Here is a 24,008-nt window from a genome sequence, read left to right as displayed (position 1 = left end):
CCACAGAGAGATTGAGGAAGAGATTTAAGCAACCTTATTACAAAATAAAAATGTATCCTCCTACTCCATGACAGGAAATGTGAGAAAGAGAGACAAGCCCATAAAAAAGCACTAAAAATAAAAAAAAACTTTGCAAAAGGACTGAAACAAAAAAGAGATGTTAAATAATTATGTGCAAAAGCAGCAAAAAACAGCATGAGACTCAAAATCTTTCTTTTAAAAAAGTCTACACATAATATTGCCTCAGGAGGGACATTATGCATTATATTTCAAATTTTCTAATTAAAAAGATTCATCAAGCTGTGTATAAGAGCCGAACCGGGAGGGGACCCCCTTCTCTTTAACATTACACCTTAGGAGGGCACTCCAGGGGTGCTCTTCCGTTGACGATGTTATGAGAGCATCTGGCAGTGCCACCAGGAAGAGTTCAGGTTCTTCATATTTTGTTTGCATTACGCTTATGTTATACCATAATTCAGCGGCATCTAAATAAATCTGCTCATTAATGAAGCTGATTAAAACACAACATAACATAGCTACACTTCCAGACTGGCTATGCCCTGCTCCCCACCCCTCCAACCCCCAGTTCCCTGAATATTCTGCTGACGCCAAAGTGAACGGAAAGTGTGCCCTGCTGAGCTCTGTTTTAGGGAAATTTTTTCTTTTTTTGGCAGTTCCGCTTGGATTTGACGTTGATTGTTGATGGCTAACCTCTCACTAGATCCTCTGGGCATTTCAGAACCCACGGATTTGGTGACGTTTTCACAGAGTAACCCCCTCCTGCACTTCAGCTCACAGCTGTGGATTCGCCTGGAGTGGGCTGGGACCGGCGTCAGCACTTGGAACGTGGAGGTGCAGCAAAGCGAGCCTTTCCTCACAAGGGCTCATTTACTCTTCAAGAAACACTTCTGTTGGGCTGGGTTTCCTTCTTGGCTCCAGGAGCACTGCTAAGTGCCTTTTCCTCCTATGAGGAGTGAGGGTTGAGGGTGGACTGGGGAGACAGGTCTCTCCTTCGGCCTGTTTGTGTGCCCACCTGCTGGAAATGGAACTTGTGACTCTGCTAGTATCAGTGTTGCCAATGAGCAGTGGTCTCGGGGCAGGCGCAGAATTGTCTTGGCTGATGCACTTGGTGTGTTGGTTGGGGATTGGGGGAGGAAGCAGGAGGAAGGAGGGGTAAATAGATGGGGGAGGGGAGGCTGGGTGGGGTGGTGGAGTGGAAGGAGGCCAGCAAGGTGAATCGCATGTACCCGGGGTGATAGGTCTCATCTGCATAAGGTCTTGACTCATCTCCTACTCCTCACCTCTGGGGGGGGGGTCCCATTCCCATTCAAGCCCCCCCAAAACATGCCTGCAGATGTGGCAGCTAACCAGGGGCATCCACACTAATTAGATACAGAACCCACATGGCATGTGAATTCCCCAAATCTCAAAGCACACTATAGAATAGATGCAGAATCTGAGCAATACTTGACGATCTAAATGGCCTGATTTCTCTCTTAAGAAGCTTTTAAGATTTTAGGAGGAATGAAGCTGCATAAAATTGAGGTAGCAAGCAGTATTATTCCTCCAGGCATGTTTGAGTCAGAAAGAGCCTGAATTTTAAAATAAAAACTACTGCCTTGCTTAATACGTTCGCTCTTGTAACAAGCCACCAAGCAGCTATTGCACTCTCCCAAGCCGACCAACATATATCTTGCTGAGACGCATGTGTCCAAAGTCAGGATATTGTCTGGGAAACTTGAGCCTGCAGCTTGTGCAGGAGCCGCCATCGCTGCATAATTCCTTCCAGAAGAATAGAAACCCAGGCACAAGGCAGCAGCGCAGAGTCCCCAAAGGACGCACTGTCATTTATTTTCCGTGTGGTTATTTTCCATTACACACCGCGCAGGGGTGTTTTGAATGCTTACTTTCTTCTCATGTCCCTTCATTTACTGCACCCTGAGAGACAGCCAAAGTCTCCAGGCCACACTCTGCACTAAAAACTCAGCAAGTTTGAAGGATACAGTATGAAGCTTCCCAGACAGCCAGGAAGTTCTGCTGACGGTTCGAAAATTCGGGAGCTTCCTTTAGCATCCCAGGCAGGTGTGTTTATTCAGCAAAGGGGAAGCTGGAGATGCTTCCTTTGGGGGAATGCCTCCCTTCTTCCTGTGCGCTGAGAGCTGGTGGAGTTTCCTCCTGGACTGCCTTCATCCCTGGCTTTGCCACTTCTGGATCTCGGACCAGTTTCTGGGGCTTCATGTGGATTCTGGCGGTTACTTCCCTCAGGATGCTTTGTACTGTTACAGGCAAGGATGTGTCCTTTCAGCAGGGCCGGAGGGCCCTTTATGAACTGTGATCTGAGATCAGAACTGTTTTCCACTCAGGGCTTTTCCTGGACTGTCTCTGAGTGCATGATGACAGAAAACAGTCACATATCAGTTCCAGATCTCTAAGTGCAAGGCACCTTCCAAATGTATTCGTAGCAAAATAATGTTTCTCCACCAAAATAACCTCATAGACCTGATCTCAGAGGAAGTGGCCCTTCCTTTGCATGTCGCTGAGGATACTCACCTATTTCTATGAATTTCTGCACTCCAAGTCCAGGTCACTTCAGTGCACTTTCAGAAATTCCTCAGTTGTATCAAAATCAGTGGTTCTCAAAAGTTGGAAACATCAGAATCTCCTGGACGACTTGTTAAAACGGCTTGCTGGACCCTTCCCCAGAGTTTCTGATTGAGTAGGTCGTGGGTGGGACCCAAGAATTTACATTTATAACTAATTCCTGGGTATAGGGGTTGGATAGTGTACCCCCCACCCAATTCGTGTCCTTCCCAGGGCCTCAGAATGAGACCTGATTTGGAAATAGGGTCATTGCAGATATATATTTTGTTAAGATGAGGTTGTACTGGAGTAAGGTGGACCATTAGCCCAAATTGGCCTGTGTCCTTGTAAGAACAGGAGAAGAGACCTGGAGACAGAGACACAGGGGAGAAGGCCCTGTGACCACAGAGGCAGAGGCTGGAGCGATGCGTCTGTAAGACAAGGAGCACCAGCGACTGGCAGCGACACCACAAACTGAGAGACGAGTACGGAGCAGATCTTCCCCTAGAGCCTTCAGAGAGAGCAGGGTCCTGCTGACACGGTGATTTGGGGCTTCTAGCCTCCAGAACTGTGAGAGAATAAATATCTGCTGTTTTAAGGCACATTTGTGATAATTTGTTTTGGCAGCGCTAGGAAACTATATCGCCAGAATGCTGGTGTTTCTGGCCCTGGAATCACACTTTGAGAACCACCAATCAAAATTAATCAGATCCTCTCCCTCCTCTTCAAGTCCTATTTCTCCTTACCATGTCCATGATACATTTTCTTCCTGGAATAATTCCTCCTCGCATCTGCCAGTGCCTGCTTCATTCCCAAGGAAGAATTTTCACCAGCTCCTGGTTTCTGAATTCTTCCGTTTCTTGTTTCTGACCTGTTTGCCCCCATATAAGCCATGGGGCTCTCTTCAGCTGTACTGTGGTAAAGCAGGGTCTCTGGTCCGCCTCCTGATGGAGAATTGTGACTCATGTGCTTGGGTTTGCATGCACTCTAGTAAGAGAGAGATGCAGGTAGCAGGAAGCCATCACTAGAGACGTAGGGAACTGCAGAGATGGAGTGGGAGCGAGGGGATTTTGGCCTCAGGAAGACCAGCATTAAGAGGGATTTATCTGCCTTCAAATATATGAAGTGTTACTGTGCGTACGATGCAGACAGCCTGTGTTCCACCCCTCCGAGAAGGGGCCGAGGGAAGCAGGCTTAGGAAGGAGACCTTCCAGCAGACAGAAAGAATTTTCTGAGGCTGGAGGTTTTAAGTCATTGGACTGTCAAGGGAGAAGTTTAAGTGAAGAGCAGACACCTCCTCATTACATTTGATTTAGGAGGGGCCTTCCTGGAGCCGGGAGAGGGAACGAGATGGACTTCTGAGGTGCTCTCTGCTCCTGGAGTCCACAACCCTGCAAAAGAAGGAAAATGCTCCATTGGGAAAGAATTAACTCAAAGGGAAGAAACATCTCTCTGTTGGTATTTTTTTTTTTTTTTTTTTGGTGAGGAAGATCGGCCCTGAGCTAACATCTGCCAATCCTCCTCTTTTGCTGAGGAAGACTGGCCCTGGGCTAACATCCATGCCCATCTTCCTCCACTCTACATGGGATGCCGCCACAGCATGGCTCTACAAGTGATGCTTTGGTGTGCGCCCAGGATCCGAACCGGCGAACCCCGGGCCGCCGCAGCAGAGCGCACACACCCAACCTCTTGCGCCACCAGGCCGACCCTCTGTTGGTATATTTTTGATCCTAGGTAGGGAATCTGCCTATATTTCTTCTTCTTCTTCTTTTTTTAAAAGAAAATTTCAGCTTTATTGAGGTACAACTGACATATAAAATTGTTAGTTAAAGTGTACATCGTGGTGATTTGATATATAAATACATTGTGAACAGATTCCCCCATCTAATTAGTGAACAATTCCATCACCTCGCATATTTACCTTTTTTTTTTTCTTGGTGAGAACATTTAAGTTCTACTCTCTTTATATTTCTTCTCTTATATTTTTAATTTAATGCCTGCAAGACACCCTTTTTTGCCAAATAAAGGAGTTAGATTAGTTAGGTTTGTTTTTTAATCCCTCTAGTTTTATCCAGTCTCGTCAAGTCCGATTTGTCCATCTGCATGGTGACAAAGGCTGTGCATGTTCATTTTCTCTTGCCACACAACAGAGGATCACGAACTTAGAACAACACCTGTTTCTTGTCTCCTGTTCCTGGGTGTCAGGAGTCTGGGCAGAGCTTAGCTGGGTCCTGTCCTTCGTGTCTCTCGGTGCTGCAGTCCAGGCGTCCCCGGGCTGCATTGCTTTCTGGACCTCGATGTCCTCTTCCAGGCTCACACGGTTGTCGGTTGAATTCAGTTCCTTGTAGCTGGAGGACTGAGGGCTCCACTTGCTTGCTGGCTGTCAGCTGGGGGCTGCTCTGCAGGTCCTCGCATGTGGCCCCCTCTCAGGCCCTCTGACAATATGGTGGTTTCCTTCTTCAGGGCCAGCAGGGGACTGTGCTGTGTAACATAATCATGGGGGTGACATCCAGCACTGTTGCCATACTCTGTGGGCTAGAAGGCAGTCATGGGTTCTGCCTGCACTCAAGGGGAGGGCATTTGGGGTCACCTTAGGATTCTCCTACCGTGCGGAGGTTGTCAAGGGGCTCTTCTGCTCTTGCTCGTCCCCAAGGCCCAGCTGCCCGGGGGGACTGAAACCCAAAGGCTTATACTTCATTTGGGATTTATTCAATTAAATAAATAAGCAGAATTCCAAATAGAATGCAGCATGTGTGAAGGATTCCTATTTTACACACCAGCTGTGCTCTAAAGCTCAATTAGGCAGTCAATTGGTGGAATTTAAGTTCTTTAATCAAGAATACAATATTAAAATTAGTGAATTTTTACAATTTTTTTTTTTTTAGGCAATATTGCATAGAGGAAAAACTTTATTGCCAGACTGCCTGGGTTCAAGTCCTGACTCTGACACTAACTAAATGTACAGTCTTAGGCAAGTCATTTAGGCTCTCTGTGCCCAGTTTTCCTCACTTATGAAATGGTGGCAACAGTAGTACTTACTTCATGGAGTGCTGTTGAGGATGCAACGGATTAATACGTGTAAAGCATTTAGAATAATGCCTGGCATATCATAAACATTGTATATGTATTAGCTGTTATTTGAGTTAGGACACCAGATGTCACATGCCAGTCTCCTGCATGACACTCCCTGGGCATTCTTAGGACTCTGAGCATTTCTTGGCTTGTAGCTATGGCTCTACTCCTTTTTCTTGCACTCGGGATGCACGAAAAAGTGATGTTATTACAGGGCTAAGTTTGAATCAGGCTTGATTTTTTTAAATGAACTTATTTCTAAATATCAGTCTTCATAACTAGTAATAATAATGATGATGCCAGCTGAAAGGTATGGAGCATTTAGCACGTGGCAGGAAGTCCACTAAGCGCTGTGGAGGGTCACCCCTATGAGGTATGTACTGTTATCCCCTTTTACACAGAAGGAGCTTGAGGCTTAGAAGTCATTTACTCAACCCAGCTGGTCAGTGGCAAAGCCACTCAAGCAGCTGGACTCCAGAACCTTCCATCTTTATATCTATTCTGTACCATTTTCCTGTTTTATTGCTGGCAACTCAGCTCTCAACTTATGTGTTGTGACATTACAGTCAAGAAATACTAACGTAAACGACACAAAAGCAGAAAGAAACCGTGGGTTCTTGTTTGTTTAACTAGGTGGGCATTGTAAATGCAGAAGGAGAAATACAAGAGACACAGAAGATGTACACATCAGACAAGCCCGTGCTGTGTGTCAGGAGTGTGCAGTGCTCCTTTCTCACCATTATCTCACTGAATCCTCAGACATCACGGCAGGGGGCTATGATTACCTTCTTTCAGCACATGAAGAAATTGAGGCTCAGAAGTTGCCAATGAGAAGTTGAACCAAGGGTCAAACGCCAAGTCTTACAGGTCCCATAGCCTGCGCTGTTTCCCTGGCACCGTGTTGTCTGAGCGCATGAGCACCGGGACTGACATGGTGGGCAGCATCCTCCGCATGGAGACGGAGAAGGCCAGCCGGCAGCAGGGGCCCGTCAGCCTTGACCAGCTTGGCTGCATTTCTGATGGACTTGACATCAAATGGCTTTGCCAAGTCCTAGTTCTGCCACGTACCCCCACTGTACGTAGGGCAAATCACTCAAACGCCTTCAGCATCAGTTCCTCATTTTTCCAAATAAAATTTACGTTGTTTTTAAAACAGAGATAATTTTTGATAGCACTGGGTGGATGCTATAACGCTTTACTCTTCTCATATAAACAGATACTCAAAGTGTGGAGACAGCGAGTAGCAGAGAGATGAAAAAGGAGATGAGCTGCAGGCAGAGAGGGAGGGACAGTGTTGATGAGTAGCAACGCCATCTGTGAGATATTATTATGGCCTTTTGGATCAGGAAAGAGTTCAATCCCAGAGCCTCAGACGTCACTCCAGAATGCTAGTTCAATTTTTTCTCCGTTCGGTTTTAGCAATTAGACAATAAGTGAGTAAATAGGAAACTTCCCGATAAACAGAAGCACGTTGAACCCGTGGTGGAGAAAACAGAAGGACAGCAGGGTGATGGGCACTGGGTGGGAACTCAGGAAAAGGGCAGAAGCTGACAGAGTGGATTTGGAATTGCATATACCCGGTTCAATTCCCAGCCCAGTAACTCAGCTGTTAAATGGGGCAAAATCTCCGAGTCTGTTTCCTCACTTCTAAGTGGGAGAAGGTAACGTCAACCTTGCAAGGTGTTTGAAATGATCAAATTAGGCAGTGATTCAATTAGCACCGTGCATGCTAAGTGCTGTTTAGAGAAGTTCTGACTTTAGTCCTACCCTTGAATTCCAACATATGGGAGACGCAGGAGTGGTGGGACCAGGCAGAAAGGGGCGTGTCCTAGATGTTATGTCCACGTGTTGTGTCGGGCACTGGAAACAGGGCGGTGTGAAAAGACATTTCAGGAATAACTGGGTGATGACCTTACAAGAGAATCCCTATGCCATCTCTCGGGTGTGATGGAGGTGACAACGATGCGCGCGTGAAAGTCGGGTGGAGATGGAAGTGGGGTGGAGATGTTGACATATACGTGTGTCAACAGGCCCAAGGACTTTGTTGACAGTGTAGCCAGGGAGTTAGGGGCATAGACTCTGGAGGCAGGTTTGGTACCTGTGGCCCCAGACAATTCACTTAGCCTCTCTTTGCCTCAACTTTCTCATCTGCAAAATGGGGAGGAAGGTTTATAGTAGTGCTGTCCACACAGACTTCTGTAGTGATTAAATGAGACCGCACACATCGGAAAGCCTTACAGTGCTGGGCACACAGTAAGCCCTCAAAAAATATTAACTCTCATGATTACTACCCCTATTATTCATAGGAAACAGAAATTCAGCAAAACCAAAACAATCAGACAAACAAACAAAAAATTAGAAGGCAGGAAAGGTGGATTTTGTGTCCAGAGATGTGGTTCCACCTCGTGAGTGTCCTTGCCCCTCCTGTCCTGCTCAGATTTGAGAATTCCCGTTGTGTTCTCTCTGCTGCACGTCGGTCCATATTGTTACTGAAAAGCGTGTTGTCGTAGAAGTATGTCCAGAAAAGGTATTTTTCAGGTGCCCACATCTTCCATCTTCTGGCAGTGGAAGGGACCTGGAATGCCTTTGGGGGAATTTACGACTAGTTGGGAGGTCGGTTGCTCTTTCAAGCCCATGGTGTCCTTACCAAAAGGCCCCATCTGACCAACCAAGAATCACAGCATAGTAAGTACTTCCCCAGAGCTGAAAACTATTAGTTTCTGATTCCTGTCAACTCCCAAATGTTCTAAATACAACGTATAGCTGAAAGCTAAGTTCAAAAGCCGATTTCAAAAGAAACCATTAAGCGTATCCTGAAAGAAATCAGTTGATCTCATCTGCTTGGAAAAAGCATTTCACACAAAGCATTTCACAACCATGCCTAAAACTGCATGGTTGGCCTTTTGCAAAAGGCCCGTTTTTGCAGGGCTCAGAAGGAAAAGCAGAAGGCAGGTCTGCTGACGGGTGGAGATAAGTCTGAGGGAGGCTGTGCAGGCAGCACAGCATACAGCCTGTGCCTTACACTAAAAGCTTGCCATCTAGAGAGAAAATGGACATGAGTGTCCCTGGCTATCACCTGAGACACCTGCAAAGGAAAACTTGCTTCTCCTGTGCAGCTCCTTCACCCCCACACAGAACACTGCACCTCTGACACTTCTGGTCACCCAATGTATGGGGCTTCTTTCCTGCACCAACCAATTCTCCAAGACACCAGCTGGGTGTCCTATAATTCAGTTCGATTCTGACACTATCCACCTGGAGATTCCTCACTCAGATACCCCTGAGATTCAGAGTTGGTAGATCTGGGTGCAGCCCAGAAATCAGGATTATTATAACGCTCTCTGGTTGATTCTGATAATCATCTGGATTAAGGAGCCACTGGTCTACATCAGAATCTCTGTTTCTCCAAGGAACTAACTGGAGATTAATCCTGTAAACAGTGAATAGCTGAACATTACCTTCACCTAGAATGTCTGACCCCCTCAGCCTTCCCTGGAATGAAGGAGACTCAAAAGAAAGGAGCCAGTGGTGTGCACACACTGTTCGGCAAGGTGACAACGTCCGGAGGATGGAGAAAACCATTATCCTTTTATAGGAGGACACCAGATGATAGGAACCCAACTTGTTTACCCAGGAAGAGATGAGAAGCCTTGGGGCAAAGGCCTCACCTTCCATAAACTCAGGGCAGTGAGCAGGCACGGTGAACTTGGAACCCCTCCAATGTGCAGAATTGGAGAGAGAGGGCACTCTCAGGGTGAACATGGGTGGATCGTGGGCTCCACCTGAGAGCAGAAGGAGTAAGCACCTTCCCTTTTGGGCTGCGCCTGTAGGCCAAGTGCAGGCAGTTCACCTACTTAGAAGCCTTACTCCGCACCCAGATGTTCCCCACCCTCCCCCCTCCGTCTCTCTAGAACAGACTGAGTTAAACTCTGAGCTGATTCTTTGCCCAGAGCACATGCTCGTTTCTTTCTTGTCTCTGCTGATAAACGGGGCTTTATTCCCAGTGACCTGAGATCCTAAGCCCACATCAAAAGCGACAGCTCAGGGAGGCACTGACCAAAGGCTGTGGCTCAAATATTAATACAGTATCTTCCAGAGAGCTGGGAGGAGCTATGTGTAGATGGGCTGGGAAGGATTTCAACCTCCTGTTGTCCTGGGTGAAGGATTCTGTTGGCTCAGAAAGGGAACCCTCAGTTTCAAAGCCCTTTTTTCCCCCATAGATATTGATTTTCCCACACAATCAGCAGTCATTTATCACGTCAGGGCACAGTTACTTCATTTTCCCTCTAGGTGGGTGAAGACAGTCCCACTGTTGAGTGCCCACCAGGTGCCAGGCATGGGGTAAAACTCAACATATTCATTCTCTTATTTTACCTTCCAGCGACTCTCTGGAGAAGACATCATTATCGTCCCCATTTTATAGATCAGCACATTGAGGTTCAGGGAGGTAAAACAACTTGACCTTTCCGTAGGGAGTAAATGGCAGAGGAAAGATCCAAACCCTGGCCTGTCTGTCTTCAATGCCCATGCTTCCTTCGTCCTCTATGCCTTGAAACACAAATAATGGATCAGGTTAAGAAAAAAATTTTAAGAGCTATGAAGATTGCTGTCATTCTCAATGATGAGAGCCTTTTAGTAACATCCAAGCTCAATTCATTTCATTGTTGTTCAAGCTTATTTGATTGTAAAACTATAAATGTCAATTATTTTCCAAAATGCTTAGAGATGATGAGTGCCTGCACATGAGCATCTACCTGTGGACCTTGTTTTTAGAAGACATTGAGAGAAAAATACAAATTTATCAAACCGATTAGCATCAGATTATTCTAATCCTGAGGAGTTTTGGTTGGCAGAAGGATTTCCTTTAAATAGGAGCGGGCATTAGCAGCCCCATCCTTTACCCGCCAATTGTTAACTTGGAGCCTGCTTGGACCAGTGATTCTCAACCCTGATGCTCGATGCCTGGGTCCTACAACCCAGAGCTTGTGATATAATGGATCTGAGGTGTGGCCTGGGCATTGGGAGTTTCCAGAGCTGCCCAAATGAGTCTCACGTGCAGGCAGGCTGGAGAACTAGTCATTGAGACTGGTGGGGAAAGAAGAGCAGAGGGGGAGAGGGCCATAATCTAAAGAATTAGGAAGTACTGAGAGGTGACCAACCCATCCCAGTTTGCCATGGATTGTCCTAGTTTTAAAACTGAAAGTCCCATGTCCTGGGAAACCCCTCAGTCCCAGGCAAACTGGGACTGTTGGTCACCCTAATATACCACACGTATTACGTAAAGACTAAGGTTCTCAAATGACTGTCTTTGTCCATGGGAAATGGATCTGTTTGCAAAACTTCTCTTTATACAACACTTTAAAACCACATGGCTCCTACATGGAAACACACAATCCCCATTCCATTCGAATTCTCGCAAAACAATGTACATCTCTGCTTTCACATCCTGCCTTCCCTTTGCTTTGCACTTTGGGGCAGGACGTAACTATTGTCACAAAGACTCAAGCACCAACCCGGCTCTGTGGATTCGTTCCATGGCCCTGTTATTTGAGAAAAGACTCGCTGGTAGCCCTGTTTTGTCCTGTGGCCTTTTACTAAATAATTCCCAACACCTGAAGATTAACAGGGCTCTTTGAAGTGTCCTATGATTCTGATTCCCATCAATTACAAGCGATGTAAGATAAATCTGAATTTACCCAAATTAATGTATAGCTTTTGGAAGCATGCCACCCCCTGTGAGCATCCTGACTGGATTTCATGGAATCTCATTTGCTTCTGACTTCCCACGGGCTCCGGAATCTGGCCATGGGAGAGAGAGGCAGTCATTCCTGCTCCCTGAGCATGTTTGGCAGCTTTTGCAGTAAACACCAAGGAGACTGGTCTCTGCTCTGACATGTCTCAGGTGCTGAATCAATCAAACTACACGTTTCTGGTGGGCCCTGCCTGCCCAGCCTGGGGCTGGTCTCCTGAAGGCCCAGACATTGGCAAGTGACCTGTAGTCACAGATCAGAATGGCCACTTTCATTGTCAACATGATGCCCTGTGAAAAATTCCACATTTGGAAACACGTGACACAGGAGTTCCAGGGTGTTCCTTTGTGATATATCCCGGGTATTGAGGGCTCCTTTTGTGGTAGCCACCATGCTAGGGGCAGCACAGACACGGCCATTCCTTGTCCTCACAATGAGGACAATGAGAGGTAGATATTGTTTCCCCTGATTTATAGATGAGAGAGCAGGCTTGATGAGCATGAGCATGTTACACAGCTGGTGAGTGACCGAGACGTGAGATGACAGTGCTTGATCCACCTGATACCAGGGCTACCACTGTGGACAAAGTACTGGCCTTTAGAAAAGGGCAGAGAAGATGCTGGAAACACAGCACATAAAACAGATGACATTTAGATAGAAAAAGAAATTTAAAATGTCAAGAGTGTAGTGTAATGGTTACACGTGTGGACCTGGATCCAAACTGCCTACTTCCAAACCTCGGCTCCACTTATCTGTAAAATGGGTTTAAATGCGTTAATCTAGTTAGAGTAGCATGAAGATCTCAGTGAGTGGTTCTCATGTTGCTCTTCTTATTATCTCTGTAGTTATTGTTGCCACTATTATTATTGCTTCCTTAAATGTCTTTGTTGAAGACATACCTTGAGGTCCTCGGGCCATCACAATACCAGGATTAACAGGCTCCTGGAAGAAGCAGTAATCCAGAGCAGGGCACACTCCATTTCCTGTCAGATCACGGCATACTTGTTCTCTTAAAGATTTTTTGAAAAAAGATCTCCAAACCCCAAACTGTGCTACTCTTCATTCAAGAATTGTTGCAGCCAGGCTGTCTTCAATGCTCACAGTTGATGCTGAATAATTTGCAGCTGGAAAACATTTGTCAAAGAGGACTTTTAATTGGCCCCCACCCCATTCGTGGGTCCAGGTTCATTTTATATTCAGCAGAGCCACTTTGGATTATGAAGAGGCGCACTGATCATAGGCTTAAATAGGCAACTATAAGTTATCTAGTTCAATTTTCTCTGTATCAGCAATTCCTTCTCTAGTCTCTCTGTTGGTATTTGAATACCTCCAGTGTTGGGACGCTCACCACCTCAAGATGAAGTCTGTATCACTCTCCACTAGCTCTAAGTGTTACAAATTCCTTTCTGGGTTAATCTGTAATCTGCCTCCCTCTAACTGCATCTATAAATCGACCACAGTCCTGCCATCTTGGCATCATGGAGCACCACCGCATCCTCTTCCACAAAAGGGAGATATCCCCTAAACCCATAGTTTAGGTTGTTGGCAATTTTGTCCTTTTCAAAGTTTGTTTTCTGGGAGAAAATGCTCCAATCTTGGAAGACAGGTCTTAGTATTATGCTGAGAACAATGCACTTACTGTGTGGACTGCTTTTTGGACACAAAGAACCCACATTGCTTAACAGTTTTGTGCAAACATGTTCTAATAGGCTTAAGTATGAGGTTTGGTCATTTCAGCCCGAGGCCAGACTGGCCACGTTTCAGGCTTCCAATTGAATCACTGGTTCATAATTGTCTTTATCACCTGGCTTGTTAAGTTTGTTTCCTGTATATGGTATCTTTTACCCATTCAGATACCAGCAGGGTCTGATCATTTTTGATGATTTCCATTTTCAAGGTAGAATTGTTATTTTCAGTCTAATGTCTTTGTCTGAAACCTAGAAATAGAGAAGGTTCTCCATGTAGGAATCTGCAAGGCCATTGCTTTCTAGGACTGAAATTAATTATGAAAGTAGAATTGCTCTGGTTTTTAATAAAAGGGCTCGCCCACATTCACACTAATAATAACTTCCTTCTTTATCGTCACTTTCCTTCTGTAATGGCGTTCAAAGTGCTTTACAAGCATGGCCTACCTAGATCATTTTTATCATTTTTGTTAAGTATGAGTGATGTGCTGTATTATTATCCCCACTTTATAGAGAGGGAGCAGAGGAGCAGGGAAGCCCTGAGCATGGGAAAGAAGGAGGAGTTGGAAATCTGGACCCATGACCTCACTCTGGCTATTCCTCACCCAGCCCTGTCCTCCTACCAGCCCACTTTCACCCATTCTTCAAAGGCTATTTCACGTGACCTCACCTTGATGGAGATTTTCTCTTCCCAAGCACTGTTGCATGCCATATGACTCTTGATTCGGTTCAGGTCTTTTTTTTTAGGTAGGTGTTTTGGGGCATTTTGATTCATAATACTTTGTTCTAATTGTTTACATATTATCCTTCAAATATGGAATGGAGGTTCCTTAAGCCAAGGGGCTGTGAAATCTATTTCTTGTGTAGCCCAAATGGCTTTTGCATGAGGAGTGGATACATAGCGTTTACTCAACAAAATCTTAGCTCTCTCCCTGGGACTCAGATGATGTGGTATGCCATAGTGGGAGTGATTGATTATTCATGCCTGGAACGTGAGGGGGTGGGGAGGAAGAGACTCAACCAATCAACAATAATTGCATATCCCCCACGTGCAGGTGTTGTGTTATGTTGTGAAAACATTGCAAAGAAAGGCAAGATTCTGCCTCTGCCTTCAGGAACTTCTAGTTTCCTTGAAGGAGTAAGGACTGTATTGCCGAGTGTTGATGGCAGGATTTGCAACGTGGAGATGTGGCTTTGAATCTCTGCTCTGCCACTGACGTGCGGCCGTGAGCAGGTTGTTTGAACTCTTGGAGCCTCTGGAATTTCTTTTGTAAGTTGAGAATAATAACCGTGTGGTGATGATTAGCTCATACAGAGTTAAGAATCAGTAAATATTGTTGTTAAATGGCCGGTAATTCTAAGTAAAAAAGAAAATGGCACAGCAAAGACACGTCTGGAAGTTCAAAAGAGTGGCCAGGGAACCACGTGATGAAGGAGGGCCCTGCAAGCAGCCTTGAAAGATGGTGAGAACTTGGGTGTTGAGAAGTAGGAAGGATGAGGGGAGGCCCAGGGAAATGTATGAAATGTAGGAATGTGAGAAAGAGAGTAACCTGGATGGATGAAAGAAAGGTTCATGTGGAGGAATGCTAGCAGACAGTACTAAGAAAAATGAGAGCAATGCTACTACTGCTGATGGTGTGAGTTCTCTCCTTTATTAATAAGATGAGGTAAGAATTATCACGGCCATTTTAAAGGTTAGACAGCTGAAATTCTAAGACAAGCTGCCAAGTTCGTTGGAAATAAATGCAGAGGCCTTGGTTGGTGTTGGTGTGCCTGGGTCCTTTCATACGCTGTTTGTGGAGGGTAAAATGGACACCGCCTTGTGGAGGGCACGTTGACAGTTTCTATTAAAATTGTTAATTCCTCTCAAGGTACTGATGCCAGAGAAACTCTTGCATGTATACTCAAAGAGGCATGAAGAAGGATGTTCACTGAACAATCCAAAACGTCGAATACCACTCACAGGTCTACTCATGATGGAGTACTTCAGTAAACTGTGGCCTGTCCATACTGTGGTTTATTACTCAGCAGTTTAACATCGAGAGCTAAATCTACAGGACTGATGTGCAGCAATCTCTAAAGGAAGCCGTTTAGTGAAAAAGAAAAGTTGCAGATCGTAAAATTGTTATAATACTATTCACTTTTAAAATCTTATACATGTATAGGTATATTTGTGCATACAATAAATGCATAGAAAAAAGGTCTGAACGGAGACAAATCAAACCTTTTACAGTGATTAAATCTGGGGAGTGGAGGGATATGTATTGGGGAGAGTATATGTTAAAGGAGGACTTACATTTTAGTCTACATATTTTTGTATTGTTTACAAAGGAAATATATTCAGCTACTACTCAAATTCATCAACTGAAATTTAAATATTCAGCTAATAAAATTTAAAATTTATATATGCTACATCAATATTGCAGAACACTATATGGTCATTAAAATATGTTAAAATATGTTGTAAAATATATTTATTGATTCGGAAAAAATTTCCCAATTAAGTGAAAAGTTTCAAAGCAGCATGTACAATATATATACTGCCTTATAAAAGTTTGCATACACATAGGACAAACACACACACATATATGTATATAAGTAAATACTAGGAAAAAACACACAGCCGATCGTGATTACCTCTGGATGGTGGGGTTGTGGGGTTTTTTTATTTTCCTCTTTATACTTGTAGTACTTAGCTTTTGCCACAGTAATGCTGTGTAACCACCCCCCACCCCTACCCCAAACCTCAGTGCCTTAAGACAACAATCGCTTTTTTCTCACTCACAACCATGTGTCTCTGGGTCAGTCAACCTAGTTGAGCTCAGCTTGGCTAGCTGTGGCTTCCAGCTGCAGGTTGGGTCCAGGTCTATTCTACCCATTTCATCTTCCTTGGACCAGTGGGCTAACCAGGGCACGTTCTTCTCATGGCGAGGACGGAAGTGCAAGGGAACAAGTGGAAACACAGGCTCTCTCTCAGGCTTTGGTTTGGAGTTGGCGTGCTGTCTGTTCTGCCCACACGGCCAAGCCTAAATCAATAGGGGAGGAAAACAGGCTTTGTTTCTAGTGGAAGGATCTGCAAAGTCATTGCAGAGGGCATGGGTACAGGCAGTGGTGAAGTTTGGTAACAACTAAATGTGTTTTCTGATTTCCCCCACTGTGAATGTAGGTTACTTATGAAACAAACATCCTATGATTTAATGTGCAATTCCTCAGAAAGATGATGATACAGCTAGGAGTTGGGAGCAGAGGTGTTTTCCTTAGTGCTTCTCTGGCTCACCTCCCTCTCTTGTCTCTGTGGATTATCTCTAATTTCATCCTGCCAGTCAATGTTTCCACCAGTGTCCTTAGGACACACCCCAGAAGAGCTTGTCTTCTGTTTGGACAACCTTGCAGGCCTTGTCTTTTCTTATCAAACTCCCCCTGTGTTGGGAGAGTTCATGTTCCTTGGGAGAATGACTTGGAATGCCACATAGTTTCCTGAGGAATATAAAACTAGGATGAAGAAAGTAGCCAGTCACTGTATTCTAAGGTGGGCACACAACAAAGTTACCAGAAGCCCTTTTTGTACTGTTTTGTACATCTCAAATGAAACAATGAAGTGCGTGTCAAGTCTTGTGGCTTCATAATGGCAAGCAGCGATGGCTGCCGGCAGGTCCTTATCTCAAGCGCACCGCAATGACAGCAAAGTATTATCTCAGCTGTTTCTGCTTCCGTGTCTTACTGCACCAGAAGCACCACACTGCAGTAATGAGAGAGGATTAGAAACCCCAAAGTTCACCTACGTTGCCCTCCTGGCCATCACACCTGCCCACAAAAGAGGAAACCACCTTTAGAGAATGTGCCTGGGACAGAAATCACTCCCCCTTTGGCCCCTAATTCCCCTCTGCCTCCCCCAAGCTGAACTTCTGGCTCAGTTCCCCTGAGAGGAGCCACTAGACCCTTTCGGGTGTGCAATAAATCTCTCACCAGTCTATTTTAAACCCCTTAAAAGAAAGACATTTAACCTCATCTGTGGGGTGTTAGTGTGTGTGTGTGTGTGTGTGTGTACATGTGTGTGACAAAATTTTTCATGATGCAGATATTTATGGACTTTTTAACCTTTCCCCCAATCTTAGTCATGCTTTGGCCAAACTATCTTTTTTTTTCTTTATAATTCTATTTATTTATTTTTTCCTCCAAAGCCCCAGTAGATAGTTGTATGTCATAGCTGCACATCCTTCTAGTTGCTGTATGTGGTACGCGGCCTCAGCATGGCCGGAGAAGCGGTGTGTCGGTGCGCGCCCGGGATACGAACCCAGGCCGCCAGCAGCAGAGTGCGCACACTTAACCGCTAAGCCACGGGCCGGCCCTGGCCAAACTATCTTTTAACTGCTCTCATCTTTCTTCATATATCACTTGATGCCTCTTCCTTTTCTGATCTAATCCATCCACCTCTTTCTTGTATCTCAGGTGCCCAGAGTGGAGGGCAGGATTGTCCAGATTTGCCCCTGGATTATGCCTGGGTCCCATGTGGTTTAGTCTGTGTCAGAAATGGATTTCAAAGCTTTAGGGGCCAACGAACTCCTCCTGCTGCTGTAGAGACGCTCAAGTGTCCATTAACTCAAAAGAGACAACGTTTCTGCTTTTAGTGCTCAAGCCACAAAGAGCAGGCCCCTCAGGCTCTTCCACAGGAGGCTTCCGAGGTTTTCATGTCTGAGGATCCTGTCGGAGGCGGCTGGAGAGAGGGGCTCTGTGCTCCATTTGGTGGAGGAGAGAGCACATGACAAGGCACCATACTTTTCAGTTTCTCTGACCCAAGATCTGTCCTCTGGTGATTTGGACGCATATTTCACGAAGGTTCACATCTTATTAACTGCACATCTATCCCTTACCTTAAAATCTTTAGGAGAGGTACCACATTTGGAGAATGTGCTTGGGACAGAAGCATCCCTCCCCTGTCCCCCTGCCCCTCTCTACCTCCCTAAGCTGAGCTTCTGGTTCACATTCTGTAGTTCAGTTCCCTTAAGAGGAGCCACTGAGCCCTTTTAGATGTGCAAACTGCGCTGACCCCCAACTGCCCAGCCCATTTCTCTCTGTAGATATGTAAGCCATACGCTGGGCGTGTTTCTCTGAGGCAGGGACAAGATCCTCCAAAGAAATTCAATTGCTCCAATTACAGTCATGCTCAGTTCTGAGTAAGTATTCCTTTCAGAACCATTCAAGATAGTCAAGCAAAACAGAGGCAGGAATGGGCTGCAAGACCCTCAAGGCTAGCTTGATGAGGACCCAGCAGGGGACTCTCCAGAGTGGGAAGTGATTATGCTGAAAGGAATGAATGAGCCGTACCTGATCCAACGCTTCTTAGTAAAACAAAGAGAGTGAAAATGCTTTCTGGAATCTTAAAAATGAATTGAGGGGTAAGATCTAGGAGAGGCCAATATTTCAGCAAGTACATTTTGAACTCTGAAACGGATCACCTACAGAAATCCTCTGATTTTCTCCTATTGGAAGACATCATTTTGAGGGTTTCAACTTCTTTCCCATGATAGTTAATGCCAATAAAGTGACCTTGGAGAGTTATTTAATTATTCATATTTTCGTTAAAGCTAAGGGAAAGTTCCATAATGCAGAAAATGTACAAACTTTTTCTGATTATTTGTTGAGGAAGCATTTGTAAAAGAAACCAAGTACTAATTTACTAAGAAGGGCCTCCTTTCTGGGCAAGGTTCAGAAGCTTGATGTGAACACACCACATCTACCGCTCTACCCAGGCCGGGAGCAAAACACACCAGGTGCTTTGGAGATGGCAATACTACAGTGCTGGTAAAACTTAGATTTCAGGTGGGCAAGAAATGGGCTGGTTCACAGTATCTCTGAAAGATTAAGAATTTAGGAATAAAAATAGACGGGAAAACATCCCAGTGTTTTAGACCAGGAGGTTTCCTGGGGGAGCAATAGATATTTATTTTTGAGGTCCCTGCAGTAACTTTCATCACGTGTCTGAGGCTGATTTCAGGCGAGGAAAGACTTGTGGAAGTTATAGCATTTCTGAAAGTGTGCTCTGAGGAATACGAGTTCTATGGAATTGTCATTGAATGTAATAGAGATTCTGTGATCTGACGAACTGGAAAGCACTGATTTTAAAGAACCTTGAAAGCTTTCCTTGCTGCACACCTTCTCAGAGGTGCACTTTTTAACTGCTGAGGTGCACTGGGAACCTGCAGCAGAAGTGGGGATGGGGGGGATCGTGGGTGGATAGAGCATGGTGCCTATACTGCTCCAAAAACCTATCTCACCATGCAGCCCGCTTCTGCCTTTCTTTGCTGGAAAATCTTTTAGAGTTGGTCCTCCATGAAATAGTCTGTTACCCACTCTGTTCAAATGGAAAAGCCCAAGACTAGGATTTTGTTTCTCAGGGTTCCAGTTCCGGCTGTTTAATTCGGGGCATTTATTTAACCTCTCTGAGCCTCGGTTTTCTCATCTGCAATAAGAGCAGGTTAGTCCTAATGGTTCTGGAATCCTGTGCTTCCTGTGTGAGCACTCTCTTACATTTATTTCTTTCTGACCCAAAATGTGTTCTGAGGCCTCCTTTTAGGGAGAATCAGCCCACCACCCGTGCAAGACCACCCAAGATGAACAAAGTGGGAGCCCATGACCACTTCTGTGTCTCACCTGTGTATTTATAGAACCAAGTGGGTTTGCATTAAACCAACACACCACTAGCCAAGCCTTCCTGGGAAGGACGGTTTATACTGTTGGATGCTCTCTTGATAGATTACTCTCAAAGAACATGAATCACACTTTGAACTTTCAAGTCCATTGCAAAACTTATCACATTTTCTACCAGGGCCAAGGAGAATTTTCAATGTGGAGGGAGACACGGTCATTTACCCTGGGGTTGATTGTCAGAACGATAAAGAAACTATTCCAGAGCAGGTGGGACCTCATAAAATAGCTGTCTGTTGGAGGCTTTGCAGTGACTTTGATGTTCTGCAGGGAAAAACCACCACGAACGTGGGTGGGCCAGGCTAAGACATTCAAGGCAGAATTTCTTGAACTTCTCACTCATTCATTCAACAACTCTTTATTGAGCACCAACCAAGTACCAGGGCTCGGAGAGCCATCAGCATCATGATCATCATCAAGAGAGCTTTCCTTTTATAACACTTTTGTCAGAACTGGGTATTATAATCTAAAACTCTTGGCTAATTTTGGAAGTGCAAAATGCTATTTCACTGTGGTTTTAATTTGAATTTCTAATACTTGACATTTTACATTTTTTTAACTTAATTGTATTTTCTCTTTTGTGAATTTTCCATTTGTATGTTAGGATCTTAGTTTATTTAATTTTAAGTTATGAATAAATAAATGCTGGGAGAATACCTAATAATCCATGAGCATGGGAACGATGATAAAACTGTGGGGCAGATCATAGGATGTGCAACGTGTGTGAGCAGCACTAACTACCCCCCAGGTGCCAGCCCAGCCCGGCTCTTCTCCCTGCCCAGCCATTGTGCTAACTGTGACATCTTCCACCTCGTGCCAGCTACCCATCCGCCTCTATGAGCCCCTCGTGACCTCTCCGGCACTTGGTCTTCTGGACTGTGTGGGGGTGCAGGACTCTTGCAGGGCAAAATATATCCTGTTTCTGCAGAGGTGGAATACACCTAATACCCAACAACTTATTTAAGTATTAGAATTTTTTTCCTTATTTGTCTTCTCTTCCTCATGTCTTCACATGAATTTAGAATCCTCATGGGAGAGGAGCAATGTAAACAGCCCATCTGTTTGACAGAGCAGAAGCTCATGCTTGAATGACTTCCCCAAGGAAACTCAAATCCTCAGCAAACTTTGAAGCCAGTCTTTGCCTCATTTTATTCTTTCCACATCCTTTACGTTCTACACGATGCAAGCTCCAGGGAGGTGTCATGGGGCTTATATAGCAGCAGGCTCATAGGGAGAATCTCTGTGGTTTTATGGCTTAGAAGATCTGGGTGGACAGCCACCTTCCTAATGGTGACGCTTTCCTCACCTACTTGGACCCTTTCCCACCAGCCTATTTTTCTTCTGCTTAAAAAAAGATTTGCGGTTGCAGTGAGTCCCTTGGCCTGAAGACAAAGGAGCCTGTCCGTTTCTTTCTCCCCCTGCTCCCAGCATTAACCAGTGCGTTCATCTTTTGGTTGAGGGCTTGTTCCAAGGCAAATCTTTCACTTACAGGTTTTATTTTTGCAAGTTAGAACGTGATGTTTTCTACCTCAAGAGGTTTAAAGGAGCCCTTCTCAGAGGGGCCTCTTTTCACAAATGGATGTCGGGCTTTGGGGTTTGATAATGATCTTAATCACACCCAGCCTGTGACTGTCAGTGAAGTAGAGCCGTTCTCTCTCCCTGCTTTCGTCTTGCAATGAATTTGTTGAAGACTGACCAACTTGTGGTGATGGGACAGCTGTAAAGTTCGGATGATTTCTGTGCAGTAATAAGACATCCAGCACGTCCATTTGATGATAAGGGCCGAAGACATTCTAAGGCTGGGTGTGTTAGGAGATTTTGGCATGTGAGGAATGGTATTCGAAGTGCAGTTTGTATTGGATTGAAGAGATAGTCTCCCAAATGTTGTTTCTTTCATTATTCAAGTGGACCACAGTGTTATTTATCTCCCTCTTTCTTCCAATCACCCATGACTAAGGATAAGAAATGATGGAAGTTTGAAAAAGGAAACTGAGGTTTGGGCCAATGCCCCAAACTTTCCTTTCTTTTTGCATCTCTCTCAATTAAAGAAGTGTTGTCAACTCATGGGCCCTGACTTGGTGCCTTGGAAGAGTGCCATACTTATAGTTCCCACTGGCAAAGGAGCATGGATGGAAAGATGGATGTGTAAAAGAGAAGCAACATGCACAGAGAGCTGCTCGTCAAGGTCGACTCTGCCAACCTCAGGGTCTTGGCCACGATACTATACTACATTCCAGTTGTGTGTCCTGTGACAGGTACCACATTTTCCTCATTGTTAATAATGGGAGTAATTATTGTACCTGTCTCATAGGGTTGTTGAAGGATTGAATGAGTTAATACATGTAAAAACTCAGAACACCATCTGGTATATAATATGGGCTTTATGATGGTGAAGATAATCAGAGTGACTCCAGCAAACTGCAAATGGAAGCCTCTGTCTCCCCAAAGGAGAGGAGGATATTAAATGAGAAGGTGATTCATGGCACCATGAACCACTAGTTTAGAAGTTACTGACCAGCTGCAGCGGAAAACATGTTGCTTTACCTCCTTTTAGCCAGCCCCAGGGGTCTACTGATTAAGATCCGGCACTCTCACCACCCACGGCCTTAGTTCTTTTCCCGGTCAGGGAACCACACCACCTGTCTGTTGGTTGTCAGACTGTGCTGGCTGTGTGTTGCTGTGATGCTGAAAGCTATGCCGCCGAGATTTCAAATACCAGCAGGGTCACCCATGGTGGACAGTCTTCAGTGGAGCTTTCAGACTAAGACAGACTAGGAAGAAGGACCTGGCCACCCACTTCTGAAAAAATTGGCCATAAAAACCCTATGAATAGCGGCAGAGCATTGTCTGATAGAGCACTGGAGGGTGAGAAGATGCTGCAAAAAGTCCTGGCAGGGTTCTGCTCTGCTGCACACAGGGGCGCTAGGAGTCGCAATCCACTCCACAGCACTGCCAAGATACCAACCTCCTCTTTACCTTAACCTCGTAGTTGATAAAACAAGTTTAAATTATTGTACCTCTGCCTATCTCCTTGGTTTTCTACAAAAATGAAATGAAATAATTTTTGCAAAACACTTGGCAAGGAAAACACAAGCTATCATCTTAATGTTTTTCTTTTCAGCCATGAAGGTGCTCAGATTTTTTTTCCTTGTCACTAACACAAGTGAAATAGACTATTTTTTATTTCCTTGACTGTCCTTTTTAAAAAACGGCCTTTAAATGTTTGGAAGTCAAAGAGTTGCTTGTAGGGCTTATTGTGTTAAGTCAGATCGTTCAGAGGTTCGCTCACCACCACTTGTGTCTGGAGAGGTATCAGCCTGGAGCAGCACTGAGCAGGCGGTGAGAGAACATACGGGATCTTTGTCCACACAGCAGCAGAAAACACAGTCGGTAACAAAAGTGGTCTGCCTAGGAAAAAAGAAACTCAGTGGATACAAATATTGGAATATTTCTCTGGAACAGACAAAAGAGCATTGCAATTCACTGTACACCTGTGCAGCAGCCCATGGTCTTCATTTTCTTAAGCATATTTGCTAAAATTTATGGGATATTATCTAAGAGATCCCTAAGAGAGTGCTTAGAGCACTCTCTTAGGGATCTACAAAGTCTTATCTCTTTTAATCCTTATTAACAACCCAGTGGGGTATGTATTATTATTACTTCCATTTGACAGTTGAGCCAAGAGAAGCCCTGAGAGGTTGAGTAACCTTTTGAAAATGATAGCCAGTAAGTGGCAGAGCCAGGATTTAATCCAGATCTGTATGACTCGAAAGCTCACACTTATAACCATGATGCCATCCGCCTCCCACATTAATAAGTGGTCTGTCCCATAGCCTTTAGGTACCGTGTTGGGAAGGTAATAAGATGTGTCCCCCAGAGGAGGTGGTCAGCTGTCAGAGGGAGAGGGAACATCATATCTTACACTACAGATGCTCCAGATCTTCATTTCAGTTTTGAGTTTGTGAACAGATGTCTTTAAGAATGAGACACTAGTAAAGGAAACATCTATCCTGGTCCCAGTATTTCCATGGTAAGTGAGCTAAGATGCAAAGCCCACAAAGAGCTGGGCATCACTGCTCCTCAGCAAACCGTGAATAATAATGCAACTAATAAAATCCAATTCACGTGCACCAATGTGATTACTCGAGCGTTAGCCTTTCCAGGGAGAGTCCAGCACATCTGCTGCTGTAACTCAACAGAAATCAGACCCCTTGGT

The sequence above is a fragment of the Ceratotherium simum genome, chromosome 4, assembly GCF_057802395.1.
Source record: "Ceratotherium simum simum isolate JZ-2026a chromosome 4, ASM5780239v1, whole genome shotgun sequence".
In the NCBI taxonomy this organism is placed as follows: Eukaryota; Metazoa; Chordata; class Mammalia; order Perissodactyla; family Rhinocerotidae; genus Ceratotherium; species Ceratotherium simum.
The sequence above is the reverse complement of the archived record's forward strand: the minus strand, read 5'-3'. Positions refer to the sequence as shown.